Source organism: Phyllostomus hastatus, unplaced genomic scaffold (assembly GCF_019186645.2).
Source record: "Phyllostomus hastatus isolate PE091 unplaced genomic scaffold, TTU_PhHast_1.1 phas_contig_40, whole genome shotgun sequence".
Classification (NCBI taxonomy): Eukaryota; Metazoa; Chordata; class Mammalia; order Chiroptera; family Phyllostomidae; genus Phyllostomus; species Phyllostomus hastatus.
Window position 1 is genome coordinate 54,104,521 of NW_025333872.1, and position 10,784 is coordinate 54,115,304.

At 44.4% G+C, this 10,784-nt stretch overlaps 1 pseudogene; it reads left to right on the forward strand.

Moving 5' to 3' along the window:
- LOC123821834 overlaps positions 1-10,323 on the forward strand; it is a 41,214-nt pseudogene extending 30,891 nt beyond the window's left edge.
- The last annotated feature ends 461 nt before the right edge of the window (positions 10,324-10,784 follow it).

Genomic DNA, 10,784 nt, shown 5'->3' on the forward strand with positions numbered 1-10,784 from the left:
GTGTGAAACAAAAACCTGCTTTGGGGGATCTGTGAGTTGGCATGCAGACTGCAGGCTTGATGAAAACCATATAGGGGACTGGCAGAGGAAGGGGACTGCGGCCCCTCTGTGACAAGGTTACCTGCACACTGTGGCTCTCACACCTCGACATGCAGGAGGGAGTGGTCAGAAAAATGCTGGACTAGGGTAGCTGCTGGGCCTCCTCACCAGTTGATGATGCTGTATCTCCTTGCTGTCTCCCTCCGTGTTTTCTTCTAGAAAGCTCAATAAGAGTAGTATCTGATTTAAGCCCATCTGTCTCCAAGTCTGACTTGCCAACTTAGACTCATAACAGCAGCTAGGCTAAGTCAGTAATCTTCATACCTGACCTTGCTGCTCCCAAATGTCACTCTTAGCACAGAGAAGAGAGAGTTTAAAAAAGAGAGGGCGGGTAGGGGGGAGAGAGAAAAGGAAAATCTCCAATACTTTGTTCCCAAGGATGGAAAAGAAATTGTTTGTAAATTTGGGAATGCTATGAACCCCAGGCAAAACCCAAACTGGCTCCCAAGAGGTCAGAACCCTTGGGCCAGCAAGATCAGAATGGACGGGATTAAAATTAATCCAAGTAACAATGTCTGAAGCAGGCACTGCACAATTTAAACTGCAGCACTAGAGAAAGGCCATTTGGGAAAGGAAGTACAAAAGAGAAAAAGCAGGATGAGGGTAATTTGATGACTAGGAAAAGGTCAAAGAGGCATATTCACTGAAGGTCCCACTGGATCAGTGAAACAAGAGGGAATAAAAGCATATGCATGTTCACTGAAATTAAAAATTCTTTTAGGTTGTCCTCTCTGCTAAATTCTTATCGCTTGAAAGCGGTTTTAAATTCCTGAAAGCAACTCTTTCCCTCTGTGTGAATGTATAGCCACTTTAAGATGGGAGTTTGGTATGTGCCTTCAGCTAGAAAAAGAGTTTTAAGATGGTTTAATATCCCTTGCAGGCATATGTAATTTTTTCAAGCACCAAACAAAGAGAGTCCATAAACTAATGAAGCCAAAAGAGACCACATAGGTGACAAAAGCCACGCAAAGCACCTGGCTCCGAGTCCTTGGAACTCACATCCACTAGGCTGATCATTTTTACTATCATTCATTCATTATCATTCTTTTATTTAATGTAGTGAGAGCCCACTGCGAGCAAATAAAATTGGCCCTAAATTTTTTCACTTCCTTTATTCCATGTGCTTTGTTCCAAAGAGAAGTGCACTATAGGTCATTACTCTTCCATATATTTAAAAACATTTAAAAAGCATTCATGGATCTATCTAAGAAATAATGATAGTTTCAGTTACCTCAACATAAAATAAAGGTAGATGTGAAATGACAGATCTTCCTCCAATGAAAGCATAAGTACAATATATTCAAAGTAGTCAATACATACTAATCTTGTGTTAAGTAAAATTGCTTATACTCCTATAGTCCTTTATATACCTAGGCATTTTGCATAAATTCTCTCACTTGATAATCTCAATAACCCTGTGATGTAGTAAGGTGGATATTAGTATCACTATTCACTTCTTTTGGAAACAGAAAATGGTTTGAAGATGTCCAGAGAAACACAGAAAGCTGTTAAATGGACTTAAACTAAAGCCCAGATATTCTGACTCCTAGCATTATACTCTATCTATTACAGAACTTAATAAAATTAATGCAAATTTTTTCAATTACTTCTACAAGGCTTTAAAGTTAGTAAAAACAAGTAAAAGTTGTTAAAATCTCCCTCAGTAATCAGTAATTCATCTGTAAGCTATTAATTTGAAAATTCAAGCTTTTGTAAAAAATTCAAGCCATTTCTGTGAAGCTACTGGGTGAGGAACTTATCCTACTTCTTTTTTATTTCCCAGGAGGACTTATTAGACAAATACAAGTTCAAAAATTCAAATAGCTCAAGCACCAGTTCAAAAAAAATTGACTCCAGCAATTCAAATACTTTAATTTACTCAGAATAAAAAAATGCTTAAAAATCAAAATTGGGAACCACTTCCATTGGTTCTCATTCTAACAGTTCACCAAGCTCCATATTTTGTTTCAGAATGGATCTAGTGGGCATTTCAACCCACCGAGGTAATCTTCAGATTTGCTTTAAATTCTACTGGAAGATTCATACTTTTATAGTTGGGAAAGGAAATTAATAACTTCTGTAAAGGATAGAAAAAAGTATTTATATTAGGATTTAGGGGCAGGCGCTTTGCAATTAAAAAATACCATTTAAACATTCTACTTAAATCCAACCAAACTGGAGTGTCAGCGCAATTCTATTCGTTAATTTTGACATGATTTACTGAGTGTAATCCCCTTAAGTCAGAAGCTGACCTCAACAGCATTCAAGCTTCCTGAGGGATCAAAAGGAATAATAAGAAACATGTTACTACTGTAAAATAAGCAAGTCTGGGTTGTGTGCAGGTTTGCTCCTGTGTTGTCAAGTAGACAAGCATGCAGCAAATACTCAGCAATAACAAAATAAATGTCCAGAGACCTTTTTCCAACCAACAAGCCGACAACTCAGCAACTTCAAACAGAGTTTGTTTTTTTTTTTTCCCCTTCAGAGCCAATTCTCTTGCAGTGTTGGCTGATAAAGCAGTATTAATCTCCTGCTTTAAATCAAGTTTCTGTCACTGGGTTCCATTAATCTCCACCACCACCACCACCGCCACCACACACCCGTTATCAAGTGTCTCCATGGCAGGAAATTATATTTCTAAATTGAATTTTGTTCTTTTTCGATGTAGTAAGAAATATTTTCCAGACTACTAATAGGATGCATAAAGATTGTGACTCTGACAATACTGTTAGATAAATAAAAGCTATAAATTAAAACTACCTTCATTCTCTAGCCAGCATAATAGCAAAATAGAAAGCATTGATTAACCTGAAAAGAGTAATCAAATAAAAGATTTTAAATGAAAAGTAAGGTAGCAGATGGTTAACTTTTTAATTTACCTTTTTATAGCAAGTGCCCATAAAGGCAAAAAGAAAAAAAATCAATCCAATGAGTCTCTTTGTGCTAATAAAACACATATTGATTCTTAGTGCATATGCTTACTCTACAAGATGCTTAAACTTGGTCTACCACTGGTAATGGAAGCAGATATTGTTTACGAGCACTTCAGTGGAAACAAATTTACAGGAAAGAAATGTCTTTGGGCTAGATTTACTATGCAAGAACAAGAACTTATACCTATAAGCAACAACAAGATTTCATTCTATGGACAGAGATCCACTCACAGTAAACCAAGACATTTCAGCCAAAAGTCAGTTCAGCACCTGAAAGGGCCTTCAAAATTACCCATCGCCTTTTTTTGTCACTGAACAATGTAAAATTTAGATTTTTTTCCATTGACATAAGTTGCTCTGTTACACCTCCATTAATGCAGGTCTGGGTTCTCTGAGAGTAGCAATTTGGGAAAAATCTCTTCAACATGTTATTGAAAGCGTGGTCCCAAGGTGGTCCATTACAAGCTTCCTATATTTAAAGAAACATTGCATGCAAGAAGCTTTACACCATGCATCAAGGTAAGAAGCTTGTAGAACACATAACTCATTCTTTCTGTATCAAGATGTTTGAAAGATAAACAGGATCTGACAATTGTGCAAAGAAATGGTAGGGGAAGTTTTCCAGATAGCAAGGAAATGAATGAATACCAGAACTCCTGCTACTCTAACCGATAGCTCTTAGCCTGAATAGATGAGACATGTGGATCAAATCACTATTACCCCTTCAACTTCACATTCAGAGTATTTCAAACAGAATGATCATGGCACTTAAACCACTGTTACATATACTGACTTCATCAATTTAAGTATTTTGAAGCATCAATTGATTAAACACATAAAAGATATTTATAATGATTAGAAGAAGAATAATTTAAAGTCATATACCTTCAAATTTATAAAAGTAAAACTAAGAATATGATAACTATGAATACCTTTAAAATAACAAATATTACTCAAAACTAGAAAGCAAGTTGAAATTGAATAAATTACTTTCAGAGGAGAAAGAAATACAGCATCCTCTTTTTTTATAAATAAAAGCAAGTAGTAAGTGGGAAGTCAGCATTTGAAAAGCATACAATCTCCTACTTTACCCTTGGAACAGATCTTAACTATAAGCAAGAGAAACTGCAGCATCCCAAAGTAGGGGTCATACGCTAAATTCTTTGAGAGTAACCAACTGGGGATGGAACATTTGGGAAACTATGAAGCTTATTTCTTTTGTTATTATCATCATTTAACATAATTTTGACAAGAGAACAGACAATAATCTGCTCCTGGCAGGAATGGCAGCAAAAGAAAACAACAGTCATTATTTTCCTATACACTGCAGTTTGACAATGAATTTTGCATAAACAACATCACCATATGTTTAGCCTCTGGACCCACTTTTTATCAGAAAAGCCATCTCAGCAAGTGTGATGTACATTTCAAGCATTTACACCATGCTCCATTTAATGCCATTTGGTGGGGCTCCACATGGAATTAATTTGTGATCCTGAAAGCTAGTTTAGGACAGTCTCAATTTTAAGCTAAGTCCGTCTGTCAAAATGTTGCCTCACACATGAGATGTACATTCTAGTGGCTAATTTTCAGAAGCATCTCATAGCCACCTACTGGTATATAAAATATATACTTCAACTGCTATTCATTAAGGAGAAAAAATCTATATTGCCTAAACGAAAGAAAAATGCAGAAGTCACAAAGGGTACAAAAGCACCTGGATCTTTCAGAAGAGAGATGCCTATACCGCATTTATTAGAGCTCTCGAATATCAGGCATTCTCCCATGCTGAAAATTCAAGATTTTCACCTTTGCTATTAAATGGTCCCATTTTAAGAGGATCATCTTACTTGGCAAAACATATTTAGACATCCAGTTGTGTTGGTTCAAAGGCTTCTAATTCTAAATGTTTATAGGTAGAAAAGGGAAAGGTTAGGAACCTACTTCCCCTTGCCTTTTCCTGAGATCTGAAACAGACTGATCCACCACACACCAGAAAATCAGGATGTAACCAACCACAGGTTTCATTCTTCCACCATGAGACAGTTTCACAGGAAGGAAACTAAGGACTCTGGAAATCATCTGGAAAGAGGCTGAAGTATTTCAGGGAACAGAATATACAACCAGCTCTTTTTTTTAATATAGAAGTAAAATCCCCAAATCAGCCAAGGAGAAAAAGATCACAAGAAACAGTCTATCTCTATTGCCCCAGAAAATGGCACCCATTCTACATTTTTAAAATGTGAGTATCTCAGGTCCCTTCCCCGTATGGCTTTAAATACATTGAGAGCTTTGTTTTGAGTGATAGTGCTGGATTCTCTATGGGCAAGTTTCCCAGGCCATTCTCCTTGAGTGTCAAATTGCCCAGGACGCTTCTTTATGAGAGCCCCACTTTCAAAAGATACCAATCCTTAACACTTGAGCTGGATAGGACACAGAGGCTTGATTTTAAAGCATTTCATCAAGTTCTAACTGAATATAAGGGAAAACTCCCAGAGCTAACATAAAGTGTCTTTGAAGATCCAACTTTATAAATGGCTAGTTAATCGAGTGTGAAAGCTTAAGGAGGGAAGAAAGTTCAGTGACATGACTTCTTAATATCTATCTGGTTCCCAATAGCCAATATTTATATTAAAAGGCTGAGGCTAATAACATTTTTCTTGTCTGTGTCAGTCTTAAGAGCTAGTAAGACCTACAATCTCCTATAATTCCTTTAACTAAGCTCTTGAACAACATCACCAATGTACAGCATCCTGAAGACAGAGCAGGATGAAAGCAAACTAAAAGAGCAGGGACTCCAACCTTAACAGAGTTTTAAGAGTTTTGCATTCATCCTGGGCTTGTGTAGCTCACTGGATTGAGCACCAGACTGTGTACCAAAGGGTCACCAGTTTGATTCCCAGTCAAGGCACATGCCTGGGTTGTGGGCCAGGTCTCCAGTAGAGGGTGCATGAGAGACAACCACACACTGATGTTTCTCTCCCCCTCTTTCTCCTTCCCTTCCCCTCTCTCTAAAAATAAATAAATACAATCTTTTAAAAAAGAGTTTTGCATTCATTGTTGCCATTTAAAATTACAGATGTATTCCATAAATATCCAAATTTCCAGCTTTTTTTTTTAAGTTGGAAGTTCCAACATCACTGAGCCCTCATTCCAGTCTGGCAGTAACTGATTGGCACTGAGTAGCTGCTGCTTAATCCCTGGGCTGGATAATCTAGAAAATCCTTCCAGGAACAAAATTCTGAGTATCTCAAGAATATTGTAGTAAATTTGATTTTAAACTTTTCATTCAAATAGAACTAACAAAATCAAATTCCTAACTGTGACGCTCAGAACACTTCTCTGAAGTTAAAGCAAAGTCCAGAATTGTGATTATTGAAAATGACAGGTTGTTTCCTCTTGTTCCGAGGAGGATTACCTTGGCAACAACATATCGTCAGTAGGGTAAAACTAGCCTGTCTCAATCAGGATCTGATCCCAACTCATATTCCCTATCAGTGGGTGAATGGTCCAATGCTTGGTGAATTCTGCTTCACAATGATAGTAAGAACCGACATAAAAGGATAATAAAGCAAACTCCCTATGAACACGTGGCCACCACAGCCAGTTATCCCTATGGTAACTTTTCTGACACCTCCCACTTAAAACCCAAAAGGTCAGAAGGATCGGTCTGTATCCACACACTAGAAATGAAGACCAAGCAAGCAAGCCCTTCTGCTTCATGGAATGTTTCTGTCCTTCCTGAGCTCATTTTAGGACCCCTGCACTATCATTTGACAGATGTGCCCTCCCAGTCCTGGGCAGCAGCCTGTTGACCTGCAGTGCCCATGTGCTTTCGGAAGGAGGGGTGGTAGAAAGGGGTGGTGACTCTTAGTGACACTCCATCACATCAAAGAGGGATGAGGCACCAACTCCCTCCAGGTTCATCTGCTCCAGATACATGACCTTGAACTACAGCCTCTGGAAGACCTTTTCCAGGACTATACAGGTCTTACAGTCAAGTTTCTGAACCTCACTCCTAAAGCTCCCCACATACCACCCCTTGGAACAGAGGGAAGAGGGGGCTAGAAGTGGAGCAAGGAGTGGGAAGTGCTGACCAAGGTTGACCAGTGGCCCCCGAGCTGTCCAGGTCTGTGGTTCCGAAGAGGAAGGGGCTGCCCAGCACATGAAGCCTATACACACAGTGCCTGACCCAGAAGCCAATGAACACACGACCTGACTGACCACAGTCCTGTCCAGCAGTGGCCCCCGCCCCCCAGGCTGGCTAAGCCTAGGCAGACATCACTGCACAGCCTGGGCTACATCATCACAGACTGTAGCGTGTGTGTGCCCTCCTGATTACCATGACGGCAGGGAGCATTGCCTACCACAGCTCACCAACTTTCATTCTCTTCTTCCTCTCTCTGTGCAGCAGCCACCAGCTGGCCACACTCTGCTCACCTTTCATCCTGCTCTACAGGCTGGTGTTATGTGGCCTGCACTATATGTGGGCTATGGACCTGCATCCCCAGCTGCCCACCACTCTGGGTTCCACCAGCCGGCACCACCTGGGGTGGCAGGCAGCACACCCTCTAGCCTGCCTGGACCTCAGTGCCATGTTTCTATACACTTTGACCTTCTGGCTGCTGCTACACCAATTTGTTAAGGAGAAGCTGCTGAAGAAGGCAAAGGTCCCCGCTGCACTGATAGAGGTCATGGTGGCAGACACACAACCCACACAGACGCAGACACTGCTCTGGAGACTGAGGGAGCCAGTCACAGGTGTACACGCCAGGTACTAGATCTATGTGTGTGCTGACATGTCCCTGGCAGTCAGCTTCACTGGCAGCCTCATCCTGTACAAGACTATCGAGATGTTCCTCTTGCTGCTCTGCCTCACCCGCTTCCAGATCTACTGCAGCCTGTGGAGGAAGCTGTTCAAGGTGTTCTGGTGGCCGGTGATGGCCTACACCATGCCGGGGCTCAGTGCCACCTATACCTTCCAGGTCCAGCACATTCCCACTTACTCGCACATTCTGATGCGCTACACTGATGAGAGCTGGGGGCCCTGGGCCTGGAGCAGTTCGGAGTGTCTGAGCTCTTGCCCAGCATCTTCATTCTGGGCACTTCCTGCTCACCTGCATCCTGCAGTTGCACTACTTCTGCCAGCTCTTCATGCCTCACCAACCTGGGGCACGCACCCCATCCCTGCCCCTGCCCAGTGCCACTCACTTCCCACTCTGGGCTCACCGGCAGTACTGTGGGGAGTAAAACCCCACTGCTATGGCAGCAGGAGGAGAAAGAGGGCCCCAGAGATGATGGGCTGAGCACAGCTGGCCCATGCCAGGCCACACAGGTCCCAGAAGCCACAGTCAACAAGTGGGGCCTAGTGGCAGAGAGGCTGCTAGACCTGGCTGCTGGCTTCTGGGACACCCTTCCTTTCATACGCAGCGGTTCATGCAGCATCTGTTGGAGCCACACATCTTCAGAATGGATGTCATGTATACTATCTGGGTGCCCTCAAACAGGGTGTGGGTGGTGAACCACCTGCTGGCCCTGCTGTGAACCTTCCCTCCACATTCCCCCCATGGCCTCTTGTCTATCCACCCTGTGGACCTGCATCATTGTGTGCAAGATGCTCTACCAGCTCAAGATCATCAGCCTCAGAGTACTCCAGCCACTCAATGAGCCCTTCCTAACAACACCAACCAGCAGAAGATGGAGATACACCAGTCCTTGCTGTATTAGAGTCCCATCAACTGGTTTAGGGTAAAGAAGAGCTTCTTGAACCTGGGTTACATCCAGAACCACCTACAGATCCTGCTGCTGCTGGTGTTCATGGCCATGGTGTACCATTGCCAAGAGTACCACTGCCCAAACAGCACCTGCTGGCCCCACTGCCCGCCCAGACCAGTACTGACAACACTGCCTGCAGTTGGAACAAGAGCTGCTCAGCTGTTTCAAGTTCTTCCACAATTTGGGCTAGAGATCTTCTTCCTGATAGTTAGGAATATGACTAGGCAGCACATGAACTTAATCATCCTACACAGCTGCTGGCTGGTGGCCATCCTCACCCACTAATGTTGTGGGCCATCCCTTACCTCTGGCCCATCTACTGCCTCCTCTAGTGCTCTTCCTGCTGTACCAGTACCTGCTGAGCCTGGGCATCAGCCCTGCCCTGTGCATGGACTGCCCTTGGCACCAGAACCAAACCATCCTCAGGAACTCCATATTCATCAAGTGGTTGTACCTGCCTGACTTCTTCAGGGCCCCCAACTCCACCAACCTCATCAGTGACTTCCTCCACTCCTCTGAGCCTTTCAGTGGTGGCAGGTGTTCTCTGCCACACATACTGAAGGGAGGCACCGTGTGGCTGTCATCAACACCAGTTGCCTGGAGTATGGGGAGTGGGGGAGCCCAACCCTATGCCCAGCTTCATCAGTGCAGATCCTACCTTGAAATGCTGAAGGTGGACATCATTCTCTACCTCTTCTAAAAGGTGCCAGTGGTGGTATTCGTCAAAGGAGCCACCCATATCAGCATCTTCAGCTGGGCTTCTTGCTGGCCTGCTTCTACCTGCTGCTCTTTGGCACAACCCTGCTGCAGAAGCACACGTGTACCCACCTCACACAGTGGGGCTGCTGCATTCTCTACAACATCGCCATCATCATCTTTAAAAACATGTTCCTGCTCCTGTCCTACATCTTCATAGAATAAATACAGAGCAACTTCTAGTGAGCCATCCAGTTTTTCAGCCTCGTGTGCACAGTCAAAGGCTGCTATGACCTCAAGGAGATTCTAGGCCAGGACCAGGACTGCCTGCTGCTGAATGAGGAGCCAACATCCTCCCCGACAGCATCTGCTTCCTGTTCCTGCTGCTACAACCTGTCTTCCTCAGCTGTGACTTCCTGCACATCGGAGCCAAACTCCAGGCCTCTAACCTTCAGGCCGTCAGGCACTTGGCTCTATACAACGGTGTCAACCTCAAAGGCATCCACCTCCTCCAGAAAAACAGAGAGGTCGCAGTCCAGCTGAAAAGACAGATGGAGCTTATCTGTGCCAAACCGGAGCAGCACAGGCAGGGCCTCCAACAACCCTTGGACCCCAGCCAGGAGCCAGGGCCCAGAAGTCCAAGGGGCTCCTCCCGCCACAGAGACTGTGGTGGTGGCCCTGGCTGCACCACACCACAGTCATCCACTCCAGGGGAGATCTCCCATTCGAGTCCAACAGTGATGCGGAGGTGGAAGTCCAGCCTGAGGACCCCAGGACGTCCACAGTGAGAGCCTTCCAGATGGCATGGCATACCATATAGCATGGGTGCGCAACACGCAGATGGTGCCAAGGCCGCAGTGGTGGCATGAGCCAGGCTGAACCAGGAAGTGGACCAGCGAAGGGCTGGGAGAACCAAGGGGTTCTGATCAGAGCCCTGCGCCACAGCAAGTGCTGAGCCTGCGCAATCCCTCCCAAGGGGCAGACGTTGTGCCGATCGCTGCCTCGCCCCTCGAGATCTTCTCAGGGTGGGAGGGGCACCGGAGCAGAGGGTGCTGGACCCTCAGCGAAGCGAGGCTGTGATGCTAGGTCCCGCCCAGGCCCAACAGGCGCTGAGCACAGCCTCCAGTGGGCTGAGACCAAGGAGTCAGGTGGGCACCCGCTGTCATACCCTTAGCAGCAGCAGCCCGGAGATGGTCCCTGAGCCCAGTGGCCTTCAGGTGCTTCCCCAGCTTTCAGTATTTCAGACTCCACCGGCAAGGGGTTGAGGTCCTTCTGCTGTGG